This window comes from Crinia signifera, chromosome 3, assembly GCF_055691185.1.
Source record: "Crinia signifera chromosome 3, ASM5569118v1, whole genome shotgun sequence".
Taxonomy (NCBI): Eukaryota; Metazoa; Chordata; class Amphibia; order Anura; family Myobatrachidae; genus Crinia; species Crinia signifera.
In genome coordinates this window covers 334,880,514-334,892,945 of record NC_139219.1, presented here as the reverse complement: position 1 = coordinate 334,892,945, position 12,432 = coordinate 334,880,514, and the positions used below count along the sequence as shown (strand labels likewise).

The following is a 12,432-nucleotide window of genomic DNA, read 5'->3' as shown; positions in this document are numbered from 1 at the left end:
TTTTTCTTCTACCTTTGTTTCTTTTTCCCATTTTCTTTTTGTGGTTCTCTCCTTTCCTGTCAATAATGATATCCTGGATTATCGGTTGGATACCGTAGTGGGTATAGTGTTTATTGATCATGACGCGGCGACTGATTAAGGATAAAGATTAGGGTGGGGGGAAGTAAACGGTAATTTTTTCCCGTTTTTTCATCGTAGGGAACATCTGCAGGGTGGCGGGGGGGGCGTGGGGGAGGGCGGGGGTAGGCCTCTTTGGTGGTCATTAGTTAATTGCCCTCGAAGATACAGTTGGGAGTTTTACTGTGAAGGGTAGGGGTACATAGGGTGGGGGGGATTGGTCATAGGTATGCCAAGGGATTTGGTTATACAGGGTGGGGGTGGAGGGGGGGGAGTGTGTATTTGTGTTTATATGTTTTTGTATATGTATATGTGTGTTCACAGCAACAAGTTGAGAGTCCCCTTTAGATGGCTCATGAGGGGCCGTGAATATGTGGAGAGCATGACCCTCCCCCTGTACTCATCTCATAGAGTGTGGGATAGAGGTAAAGCCTAATATATTTTTATGTTAAGTTTAAATGGTTAAGTTGGTCACTTGGAATGTTAGAGGCCTGAATTGCAGGAAAAAAAGAGCTTTGGTTATGCAACAATGTAGGAGTATGGACTCTGACATTATATGCTTGCAAGAGACCCATCTGTCCGCTGAGCGTCTGGGCGCGTTAAAACGGCCTTGGATTGGCCACAGCTTCCATGCTCCATTCTCTACTTCTTCCCGGGGGGTTGCAATGTTGGTTAAGAAAACTGTGTTTTTTGAAGCGGGAGTGGTGAAAATTGACCCAGGGGGAAGATACATATTTGTTGAATGTGCTATTGACCACATAAGATTCTGCATCCTCACAGTGTATGTTCCACCCCCGTTCTCATACGATGTTGTGAGGATGGCGGTGGAATTTGCAGCTTCATACCCCGATAATTTGATAATCTGCTTTGGTGACTTTAATAAGGTCTTGCAGCCTCATGTCGATAGATGGAGGAGGGCGGTGAAAGAAAATATAAATGAGGGTAATAAGTTTGCGGAATTTATTGAGGAAATAGGCTGGAAAGATCCCTGGCGAATGAGAAACCCTGATCTTCAGCAGTTCTCCTGCTACTCCTCCTCCCATAAAGTGTTCTCAAGGATTGATTTGATTCTTGTATCTGAAAAGGTCCTTAGTAACATTAAAAATGTACAATACAGGGCACGAGGGATCTCGGATCACTCCCTTGTCACCATCGAGATAGATCTAGAGCCCCAAACAGGGTTTAAATATTGGAAATTGCAAGCATATTGGTTACTGCAAATGGGGGAGCAGGAAGAATTGGAGGGCTGGATAAATACTTTTTTTGAGGAGAATAATGGGTCATCCCCAAATATTGTGGTGTGGGACGCCTTCAAGGCCTATCTTCGTGGGGTATTTATTAAGAGGATAGCCTATCTGAAATCAACAAGTCGGAGGAGGGCAAGGGAACTAGAAGCACGGATGGTCCAGTATAAAAATATCTTCCTGGCCAGTAAAACAGATCCAGATAGGTTAACATGGGAGGCCGCCCAAAAAGAATGGGTAGAGCACCTTCAGGAGGTCACTTGTCGGAGACTAGCCTCGGGGTCGCATAGGTGGTATGCCAACTCTGATCGCACTGGGAAATTTCTGGCTCATATAATGAGACAGGAGAGTCCGTCTAATATTATCCCCATGATCATGTCGGATTCCGGGGTAGTGGTAACCAAAACCCCCGAGATAATCGAGCTTTTCTCGGAGCATTTTGAAGAAGTGTATAAATCTAAATTGACCTGCAGTGAGGCGCTAATTGGGGAGTATTTGGCAGGGTTGGAGCTTCCAAAACTGCCCCCCGCATCAAGGGACATGATGGAGGATCCCCTGACAATGGAGGAGGTGACTGCCGCTATCAACTCCTTTCCAGGGGGTAAAGCCCCTGGATTGGACGGGATACCCGGTGAGGTTTATCAAAAATACATCAACAAATTGGGCCCACAGTTGCTGAGGGTCTTTCAGAATATGGAGGTAGAGGACTGTATCCCCCAGTCTATGACTGAGGCGGCAATTATTGTGATCCCTAAGAGTGGCAAAGACCCAACCCGTGTTGACTCTTATAGGCCTATATCGCTAATAACATCTGATGCCAAGATATATGCAAAAATATTAGCAACTAGACTTCAAAAGGTGATAGATCAGGTGGTCCACCCCGACCAAACAGGCTTCATGGTGGGGAAGTCCACCATGATTAACCTACGTAGAGCTTATACCTACCTACAGGGGGCGGAGATGAGGGAGTCGGATGCAGTGCTCGCGTCTTTTGACGCGAGTAAGGCATTCGACTCGGTCGAATGGCCATTCCTCTGGATGGTTCTTCGAGCCTTTGGGTTCGGGGATAGGTTTATTGGATGGGTTTCAGTTCTCTATCAGAAACCAAGAGCTAGATTAACTATTAATGGGTTCACGTCCCCCTCTTTTGCCCTCTCCAGAGGTACTCGCCAGGGATGTTCTCTATCCCCCTTGCTGTTTGCAGTGGTGGTGGAGCCCCTGGCGTGTGCATTGAGAACTGCCCTGGGGAGAGCGGGAGGGGTCCCTGGTAGAAATCTAGTGGCGCTGTATGCGGACGACTTGTTGGTGGGTTTAGAGGAGCCTGGAGGGCTTCCCGCGGTCCTGGAGATTATTCAGGAGTTCGGGGGGTTCTCCGGTCTTATAATGAACTGGGACAAGTCCAATTATATCCAGTTGGGGAAGGAGGTGAGATGTGACCAAGGGAATGAGGTTCAACTCAACAGGGTGGAAAAATTTAGATACCTGGGTATTTGCTTCACTAGGAACTCTTCAGCGTTTATAAGTGAGAATTTAAGCCCGTTTATCAAGGAGCTTAAATCTAGATATCGGAGCTGGACTAAACTCCAGCTTTCACAGTTAGGTCGTGTTAATTTGATAAAGATGGCAATCTTGCCCAAGTTCCTATATATAGTGCAACACTCTCCAGTTTTTATTAAGGATGAGTACTTTAGGAAAATAAAGAGCATTGTCTCGTCCTTTATCTGGAGGGATAAACAGCCTAGGGTTAGAATGGATATTTTGACCCGAGATAGACAAAAAGGGGGTTTGGCTCTCCCAGATTTCAAAACATACTATATGGCCGCACAGATGGTTCATATTTGCTCATGGGTTAGGCGGGGGGAAGAAACTCCAGAGCTGCGAGATCTTATGGAGTGTCTGGATCCAGACTACACCCCTCTTCAGAGATTATTCGTGGGGGGGCTGCAGAGGGACGTACCTCCAATAGTCTGCCAGGCCGTCAAGGTTTGGAGATGGGCTTGTAGACTCACTAAATCAGTTGGCCTGGATCCCGACACTCCTATTTTTTCCCTGCCTGGTATGTGGGCTCTTAAAGAACAACAAGGGGGGACGGTCTGGAATAATTATGGTATTAGCACAATAGGCCAATGGTGTGAAGATGGGGTGTTGAAGTCATTTTCTCAGCTCCAAGTAGAGTTTGGTATACGGAATGAATCCTTTTTCAGATACCTGCAAGTAAGAAGCGCTTTGACCCAATCAGGGAGTATTAATTCTTGGAGGGTGGAGGAGGCTCCGTGTAAAAAATTTCTAAAACAACTCTCAAAGGGTAAACGCCTGGCCAAACTGTATAACTTCCTGCATTCATTCATCCAAGCCGATGATCTTGCGGCTCTACGGGCAAAATGGGTGGAGGACATCCCTCAGTTGGAGGAAAATAGTTGGTCGGTGGCCTTGGCCAGCCCCCGGCAAGCTACAAATCTAATGCGGACCCAGCAAGTCCAATTTAATATCCTACATAGGACGTATATAACGCCGGTAAAAATGAAAAAAATTTGCGGGGGCAGCGGCGGATAATTGCCCAAAGTGCGGAGAGAGGGGGGCCACATTTGAACACTTGTTGTGGAGTTGTCGTATGGTCAGTGGGTTTTGGGATGAAGTAGTTAATTCTCTTGTCCAGATAGGCTTTCCACGTGTTGCCCTCAACAAGTTAAATCTAGTTTTGGGGACATGGGAGGGGCGAGCGGTGAAATGGGAACTGAGGCAACTGGCTAAGAGCCTCACAGCATTAGCAAAGGTAATAGTAGCTCGTAGGTGGATGTCTCCCCTCAGTCCGCTTCATGGAGATTGGATATATTTGGTAAACCAGACCAGTGAACATGAGAAATTTGTTTATGCCTCCCGGGGGGTGTCAGTAAAGTACCAGGCTATATGGGATTACAGGAATAGGTCAGTCAACCACAGAGTTCTAAATGATGAGAGGGTGAATAGTTAAATCTGGGTCATTATTATTAATTTAGAGGAAGTAAGCTTAAAGAGTATACATTTAGTTTGATTGAACACATTTAGGCCACAAGGGTGGGCTACCTAGCACATGCTGAGCAAAATGAGACCTCCTTTAGAGAGGCCATATAATAATTATTCCCTAGGAAAAAGGGATTGGATTTCACTTAAGAATTACGAGGTGTGAGTCACAAGGTACTAAAATAATTTAATTCGGGTCTTATACTTGATCCGTAACAAAATGTAGACACAAGGAAGGGAAGAAAGGGGCAGGGGGAAAAGGAGAAATTTTTATATTTGTTTTTTTTTTTTTTTACTTTTTGGGTTGATTCTGATTCTTTTTATTGGTATATATATATTTTTTTCATTATCACTGTGGGTATGTGAGGTAACTCTGTGGTTGGTGTACGCTGTAGAATCAGTATGGTCTGGGATACGGAAAAGTGTGGGGAATAAACATGATAAAGGGGGGTCTGTACTATCTAAGTGAATGGGGATAGATAGCGACTGGGGAGTGCGAAAGTGGGGGGAGGAGTATGAAGGGTCGATAACTGCATATGGGGCAGGCCAGACTGGGGAAAAAAAAGGAGCGGAGGGGACAGGGGTAGAGATAAATAATCAAAAAGGTGCTGTGAATTTGTCTGTATGTCTATGTCTTTGTATTTGTTGAATGTTGACATTCTGGTTGGTATAAAATATCGAATAGAAAGATGCTGCTGTGAAATTCAACCAACTATTGGTATAGATATGATGTACAATGGTTTGACATGTATTTTTTTTCTCTCTTTTCTGTGTAGTGTTGTATGTTGGTATAAGTTTATGTCTAAATGTTCCTTTTTATATTGAAAAAATACAAAAAATAAAGACTCAATTTAAAAAAAAAAAAATTCAATGTTTCTGCCCAGCTTCGAATTGGGGACCTTTCGCGTGTTAGGCGAACGTGATAACCACTACACTACAGAAACTTCTTAGAAACTGTACCAGACACCAACCAATGTAGGAGGCACTTTCATAAAATAGAGCCATTGAGGAAAAATGCTTAGGTTAAAAACACTTGTTTCCGCCCATTTTCGAAATTGGGACCTTTCGCGTGTGAGGCGAACGTGATAACCACTACACTACAGAAACATCTTAAAAATGTAGGAGGCACTTTTGTTAAAAAAAAAGCAATTGAATTAAAATGCTTAGCTAAAAATTCATTGTTTCTGCACAGTTTTATAACTGGGGGACCTTTCGCGTGTTAGGTGAACGTGATAACCACTACACTACAGAAACATCTTAGAAACTGTACCAGACACCAACCAATGTAGGAGTCACTTTCATAAAAAAGAGCCATTGAAGAAAAATGCTTAGGTTAAAAACACTTGTTTCTGCCCAGTTTCGAACTGGGGACCTTTCACATGATAACCACTACACTACAGAAACTTCTCAGAAACTATACCAGACACCAACCAATGTAGGAGGCACTTTCTAAAAACAAAGTCATTGAAGAAAAATGCTTAGGTTAAAAACCCTTGTTTCTGCCCAGTTTCTAACATCTTAGAAACTAAGCCAGACACCATCCAATGTAGGAGGCACTTTCTAAAAAAAGAGCCATTGCATGAAAATGCTTAGCTAAAAATACATTGTTTCTGCCCAGTTTCGAACTGGGGATCTTTTGCGTGTGAGGCGAACGTGATAACCACTACACTACAGAAACTTCTCAGAAACTATACCAGACACCAACCAATGTAGGAGGCACTTTCTAAAAACAGAGTCATTGAAGAAAAATGCTTAGGTTAAAAACATTTGTTTCTGCCCAGTTTTGAACTTGGGACCTTTCACGTGATAACCACTACACTACAGAAACATCTTAAAAATGTAGGAGGCACTTTTGTTAAAAAATAGTAATTGAATTAAAATGCTTAGCTGAAAATTCAATGTTTCTGCCCAGTTTCGAACCGGGGACCTTTCATGTGTTAGACGAACGTGATAACCACTACACTACAGAAACTTCTCAGAAACTATACCAGACACCAACCAATGTAGGAGGCACTTTCTAAAAACAGAGTCATTGAAGAAAAATGCTTAGGTTAAAAACACTTGTTTCTACCCAGTTTCTACCGTCTTAGAAACTAAGCCAGACACCATCCAATGTAGGAGGCACTTTCATAAAATAGAGCCATTGAAGAAAAACGCTTAGGTTAAAAACACTTGTTTCTGTCCAGTTTTGAACTGGGGACCTTTCGCGTGTGAGGCGAACGTGATAACCACTACACTACAGAAACATCTTAGAAGCTGTACCAGACAACAAAGAATGTAGGAGGCACTTTCTAAAAAAGGGCCATTGCATGAAAACGCTTAGCTAAAAATTAATTTTCTTTGCCCAGCTTCGAACTGGGGACCTTTCACATGTTAGGCGAACATGATAACCACTACACTACAGAAACTTCACAGAAACTATACCAGACACCAACCAATGTAGGAGGCACTTTCTAAAAACAGCGTCATTGAAAAAAAATGCTTAGGTTAAAAACACTTGTTTCTGCCCAGTTTCTAACGTCTTAGAAACTAAGCCAGACACCTTCCAATGTAGGATGCATTTTATAAAAAAGAGGCATTGCATGAAAATGCTTAGCTAAAAATACATTGTTTCTGCCCAGTTTCAAACTGGGGACCTTTCGCGTTTGAGGCGAACGTGATAACCACTACACTACAGAAACATCTTAAAAATGTAGGAGGAACTTTTATTAAAAAATAGTAATTGAATTAAAATGCTTAGCTAAAAATTCAATGTTTCTGCCCAGTTTCGAACTGGGGACCTTTCGCGTGTTAGACGAACGTGATAACCACTACACTACAGAAACTTCTCAGAAACTATACAAGACACCAACCAATGTAGGAGGCACTTTCTAAAAACAGAGTCATTGAAGAAAAATGCTTAGGTTAAAAACACTTATTTCTGCCCAGTTTCTACCATCTTAGAAACTAAGCCAGACACCATCCAATGTAGGAGGCACTTTCATAAAATAGAGCCATTGAAGAAAAATGCTTAGGTTAAAAACACTTGTTTCGGCCCAGTTCCGAACTGGGGACCTTTCGCGTGTGAGGCGAACATGATAACCACTACACTACAGAAACATCTTAGAAACGGTACCATACAACAACCAATGTAGGAGGCACTTTCTAAAAAAAGAGCCATTGCATGAAAATGCTTAGCTAAAAATCAATTGTTTCTGCCCAGTTTCGAACTGGGGACCTTTCGCGTGTGAGGCGAACGTGATAACCACTACACTACAGAAACGTCTTAGAAGCTAAGCCAGACACCATCCAATGTAGGAGGCACTTTCTAAAAAAAGGGCCATTGCATGAAAATGCTTAGATAAAAATCCATTGTTTCTACCCAGTTTCGAACTGGGGACCTTTCGTGTGTGAGGCGAACGTGATAACCACTACACTACAAAACCATTTTAAAAATGTAGGAGGCACTTTTGTTTAAAAAAAGCAATTGAATTAAAATGCTGAGCTAAAAATTCATAGTTTCTGCCCAGTTTCGAACTGGAGACCTTTCGCGTGTTAGACAAACGTGATAACCACTACACTACAGAAACTTCTCGGAAACTATATCAGACACCAACCAATGTAGGAGGCACTTTCTAAAAACAGAGTCATTGAAGAAAAATGCTTAGGTTAAAAACACTTGTTTCTGCCCAGTTTCGAAATGGGGACCTTTCGCGTGTGAGGCAAACGTGATAACCACTACACTACAGAAACATCTTAGAAACTGAACTAGACAACAACCAATGTAGGAGGCACTTTCTAAAAAAAGAGCCATTGCATGAAAATGCTTAGCTAAAAATCAATTGTTTCTCGCCAGTTTTGAACTGAGGACCTTTTCGCATGTGAGGTGAACGTGATAACCACTACACTACAGAAACGTCTTCGAAGCTAAGCCAGACACCATCCAATGTAGGAGGCACTTTCTAAAAACAGAGTCATTGATGAAAAATGCTTAGGTTAAAAACACTTGTTTTTGCCCAGTTTCTACCATCTTAGAAACTAAGCCAGACACCATCCAATGTAGGAGGCACTGTCTAAAAAAAGAGCCATTGCATGAAAATGCTTAGCTAAAAATTCATTGTTTCTGCACAGTTTTATAACGGGGGACCTTTCGCGTGTTAGGCGAATGTGATAACCACTACACTACAGAAACTTCTCAGGAACTATTCCAGACACCAACCAATGTAGGAGGCACTTTCTAAAAACAGAGTCATTGAAGAAAAATGTTTAGGTTAAAAACACTTGTTTCTGCCCAGTATCTACCATCATAGAAACTAAGTCAGACACCATCCAATGTAGGAGGCACTTTCTAAAAAAAGAGCCATTGCATGAAAATGCTTAGCTGAAAATCCATTGTTTCTGCCCAGTTTCGAACTGGGGACCTTTCGCGTGTGAGGCGAACGTGATAACCACTACACTACAGAAACATCTTAAAAATGTAGTAGGCACTTTTGTTAAAAAAAAGCAATTGAATTAAAATGCTTAGCTAAAAATTCATTGTTTCTGCCCAGCTTTGAACTGGGGACCTTTCGCGTGTTAGGCGAACGTGATAACCACTACACTATAGAAACTTCTTAGAAACTGTACCAGACACCAACCAATATAGGAGGCACTTTCATAAAATAGAGCCATTGAAGTAAAATGCTTAGGTTAAAAAAACTTGTTTTTTAAACAGTTTCGAACTGGGGACCTTTCGCGTGTGAGGCGAACGTGATAACCACTACACTACAGAAACATCTGAAAATTGTAGGAGGCACTTTTGTTAAAAAAAAGCAATTGAATTAAAATGCTTAGCTAAAAAATCATTGTTTCTGCCCAGTTTCGAACTGGGGACCTTTCGCTTGTTAGGCGAACGTGATAAACACTACACTACAGAAACTTCTTAGAAACTGTTCCAGACACCAACCAATGTAGGAGGCACTTTCTAAAAACAGAGTCATTGCAGAAAAATGCTTAGGTTAAAAAATTTGTTTCTGCCCAGTTTCGAACTGGGGACCTTTCACGTGATAACCACTACACTACAGAAACATCTTTAAAATGTAGGAGGCACTTTTGTTAAAAAAAAAAAAGCAATTGAATTAAAATGCTTAGCTAAAACTTCATTGTTTCTGCACAGTTGTATAACTGGGGACCTGTCGCGTGATAACCACTACACTACAGAAACTTCTCAGAAACTATACCAGACACCAACCAATGTAGGAGGCACTTTTTAAAAACAGAGTCATTGAAGAAAAATGCTTAGGTTAAAAAGACTTGTTTCTGCCCAGTTTCTAACGTCTTAGAAACTAAGCCAGACACCATCCAATGTAGGAGGCACTTTCTAAAAAAAGAGCCATTGAATTAAAATGCTTAGCTAAAAATCCATTGTTTCTGCCCAGTTTCGAACTGGGGACCTTTCGCGTGTAAGGCGAACTTGATAACCACTACACTACAGAAACTTCTTAGAAATTGTACCAGACACCAACCAATGTAGGAGGAACTTTCATAAAACAGAGCCGTTGAAGAAAAATGCTTAGGTTAAAATCACTTGTTTCTGCCCAGTTTCGAACTGGGGACCTTTCGCGTGTAAAGCAAACGTGATAACCACTACACTACAGAAACATCTTAGAAGCTAAGCCAGACACCTTCCAATACAGGAGGCACTTTCTAAAAAAAGAGCCATTGCATGAAAATGCTTACCTAAAAATACATTGTTTCTACCGAAATTCGAACTGGGGACCTTTCACTTGTGAGGCGAACGTGTTAACCACCACACTACAGAACCATCTTAGAAACAATGCCAGACACCTTCCAATATAGGAGGCACTTTCTTAAAAAAGAGCCATTGCATGAAAATGCTTAGCTAAAAATCCATTGTTTCTGCCCAGTTTCGAACTGGGGACCTTTCGCGTGTTAGGCGAATGTGATAACCACTACACTACAGAAACTTCTCGGAAACTATACCAGACACCAACCAATGTAGGAGGCACTTTCATAAAACAGAGCCATTGAAGAAAAATGCATAGGTTAAAAACACTTTTTTCTGCCCAGTTTCGAACTGGGGACCTTTCACGTGTGAGGCGAACGTGATAACCACTACACTACAGAAACTTCTTAGAAACTGTTCCAGACACCAATCAATGTAGGAGGCACTTTCATAAAACAGAGCCATTGAAGAAAAATGCATAGGTTAACAACACTTGTTTCTGCCCAGTTTCGAACTGGGGACCTTTCGCGTGTGAGGCGAACGTGATAACCACTACACTACAGAAACTTCTTAAAAATTGTACCAGACACCAATCAATGTAGGAGGCACTTTCATAAAACAGAGCCATTGAAGAAAAATGCATAGGTTAAAAACACTTGTTTCTGCCCAGTTTCGAACTGGGGACCTTTTGCGTGTGAGTCAACCATGATAACACCTACACTACAGAACCATCTTAGAAACTATGCCTGACACCAACCAATGTAGGAGGCCCTTTCTTAAAATAGAGACTTTGAATTAAAATGCTTAGCTAAAAATCCATTGTTTCTGCCCAGTTTAAAACTGGGGACCTTTCGCGTGTTAGGCGAACGTGATAACCACTACACTACAGAAACTTCTCAGAAACTATGCCAGACACCAACCAATGTAGGAGGCACTTTCTAAAAACAGAGTCATTGAAGAAAAATGCTTAGGTTAATAACACTTGTTTCTGCCCAGTTTCTACCGTCTTAGAAACTAAGCCAGACACCTTCCAATATAGGAGGCACTTTCTAAAAAAAGAGCCATTGCATGAAAATGCTTACCTAAAAATCCATTGTTTCTGCCGAGTTTCGAACTGAGAACCTTTCGCTTGTGAAGCAAACGTGATAACCACTACACTACAGAACCATCTTAGAAATTATGCTAGACACCATCCAATGTTGGAGGTCCTTTCTTAAAAAAGAGCCATTGAATTAAAATGCTTAGCTAAAAATCCATTGTTTCTGGCCAGTTTCGAACTAGGGACCTTTCACGTGATAACCATTACATTACAGAAACTTCTCAGAAACTATACCAGACATCAAACAATGTAGGAGGCCCTTTCTAAAATAAGAGCCATTGCATGAAAATGCTTAGCTAAAAATCCACTGTTTCTGCCCAGTTTCGAACTGGGGACCTTTCGCGTGTGAGGCAAACGTGATAACCACTACACTACAGAAACATCTTAACAATGTAGGAGGCACTTTTGTTAAAAAAAAGCCATTGAAATAAAATGTTTAGCTAAAAAAACATTGATTCTGCCCATTTTCGAACTGGGGACCTTTAGCGTTTGAGCCTGAGGCAGACATGATAACCACTACACTACAGAAACATCTTAGAAACTATACAAATGTATCATGGTTGCTGCAGGCTTGCTGAATGACACAAAATTGATACATTTGAATGCAATTGAATGAAAGTGTTTCTAGGGACAGCAGCACTTAGTAGAATATTGACCTGAGGCAACCCTGTGATACAAATGTATGTATGTGTCAGTTGTGTTGCATGCTACTGATTGATACAAAATTGACACACTTGAATGCAATTTAGTGAAAGTATCCCTAAGGATAGCAGTGCATAGTAGAACATTAACCCAAGGCAACCCTGTATCTAATGCTGTGTACACACAGGGGCTATAATCGCTGGGAATATGGTTGCAGGCGACCATATTGCCAGTGATGGAAGTGTGCCCATGCGATAAATCGCCGGGTGTGCGCTCCCGTTTTCAGCCCCTTTCTAATCGCTGGTTGCAGCAGAGGTTCCTTTTCATCAGCGACCATCTCTGGTCGCTGATGAAAAGGAGACACTGAGCAATATATCTCCATCCCGTGTGTACGCACCTTTACTGTTAGGGCTGATTATAGGGATATATGATGCTCAACTAATTTAAAGGGGCGGTCTTTCATTGTTATTAGACACCAGTCACTAATGTGAATATATAAATATACATGGCAGGGCTTTACAGTGAAAATATATAAAAAAGAAGAATAGTTAATAGAAAAGTCATTGAATTACTAATATTTTCCCTTGGACAAATAAACCTCACAAAAAAGTTTGCTAATCTATTAA

At 41.6% G+C, this 12,432-nt stretch overlaps 7 non-coding genes across 7 annotated transcripts; all 7 read right to left on the bottom strand.

The window, feature by feature from the left end:
- Positions 1-6,969: 6,969 nt before the first annotated feature.
- TRNAL-CAA (transfer RNA leucine (anticodon CAA)) lies at positions 6,970-7,042 on the bottom strand. Its single transcript has one exon. It is a non-coding gene; the product is annotated as a tRNA-Leu (tRNA).
- Positions 7,043-7,113: 71 nt separating this feature from the next.
- TRNAV-AAC (transfer RNA valine (anticodon AAC)) lies at positions 7,114-7,186 on the bottom strand. The gene has a single exon. It is a non-coding gene; the product is annotated as a tRNA-Val (tRNA).
- A 364-nt stretch (positions 7,187-7,550) lies between these two features.
- On the bottom strand, positions 7,551-7,623 carry TRNAV-CAC (transfer RNA valine (anticodon CAC)). The gene has a single exon. It is a non-coding gene; the product is annotated as a tRNA-Val (tRNA).
- A 1,110-nt stretch (positions 7,624-8,733) lies between these two features.
- Positions 8,734-8,806, bottom strand: TRNAV-CAC (transfer RNA valine (anticodon CAC)). Its single transcript has one exon. It is a non-coding gene; the product is annotated as a tRNA-Val (tRNA).
- Positions 8,807-10,233: 1,427 nt separating this feature from the next.
- TRNAV-AAC (transfer RNA valine (anticodon AAC)) lies at positions 10,234-10,306 on the bottom strand. The gene has a single exon. It is a non-coding gene; the product is annotated as a tRNA-Val (tRNA).
- Positions 10,307-10,559: 253 nt separating this feature from the next.
- Positions 10,560-10,632, bottom strand: TRNAV-CAC (transfer RNA valine (anticodon CAC)). The gene has a single exon. It is a non-coding gene; the product is annotated as a tRNA-Val (tRNA).
- Positions 10,633-11,472: 840 nt separating this feature from the next.
- TRNAV-CAC (transfer RNA valine (anticodon CAC)) lies at positions 11,473-11,545 on the bottom strand. Its single transcript has one exon. It is a non-coding gene; the product is annotated as a tRNA-Val (tRNA).
- Between the last annotated feature and the right edge of the window lie 887 nt (positions 11,546-12,432).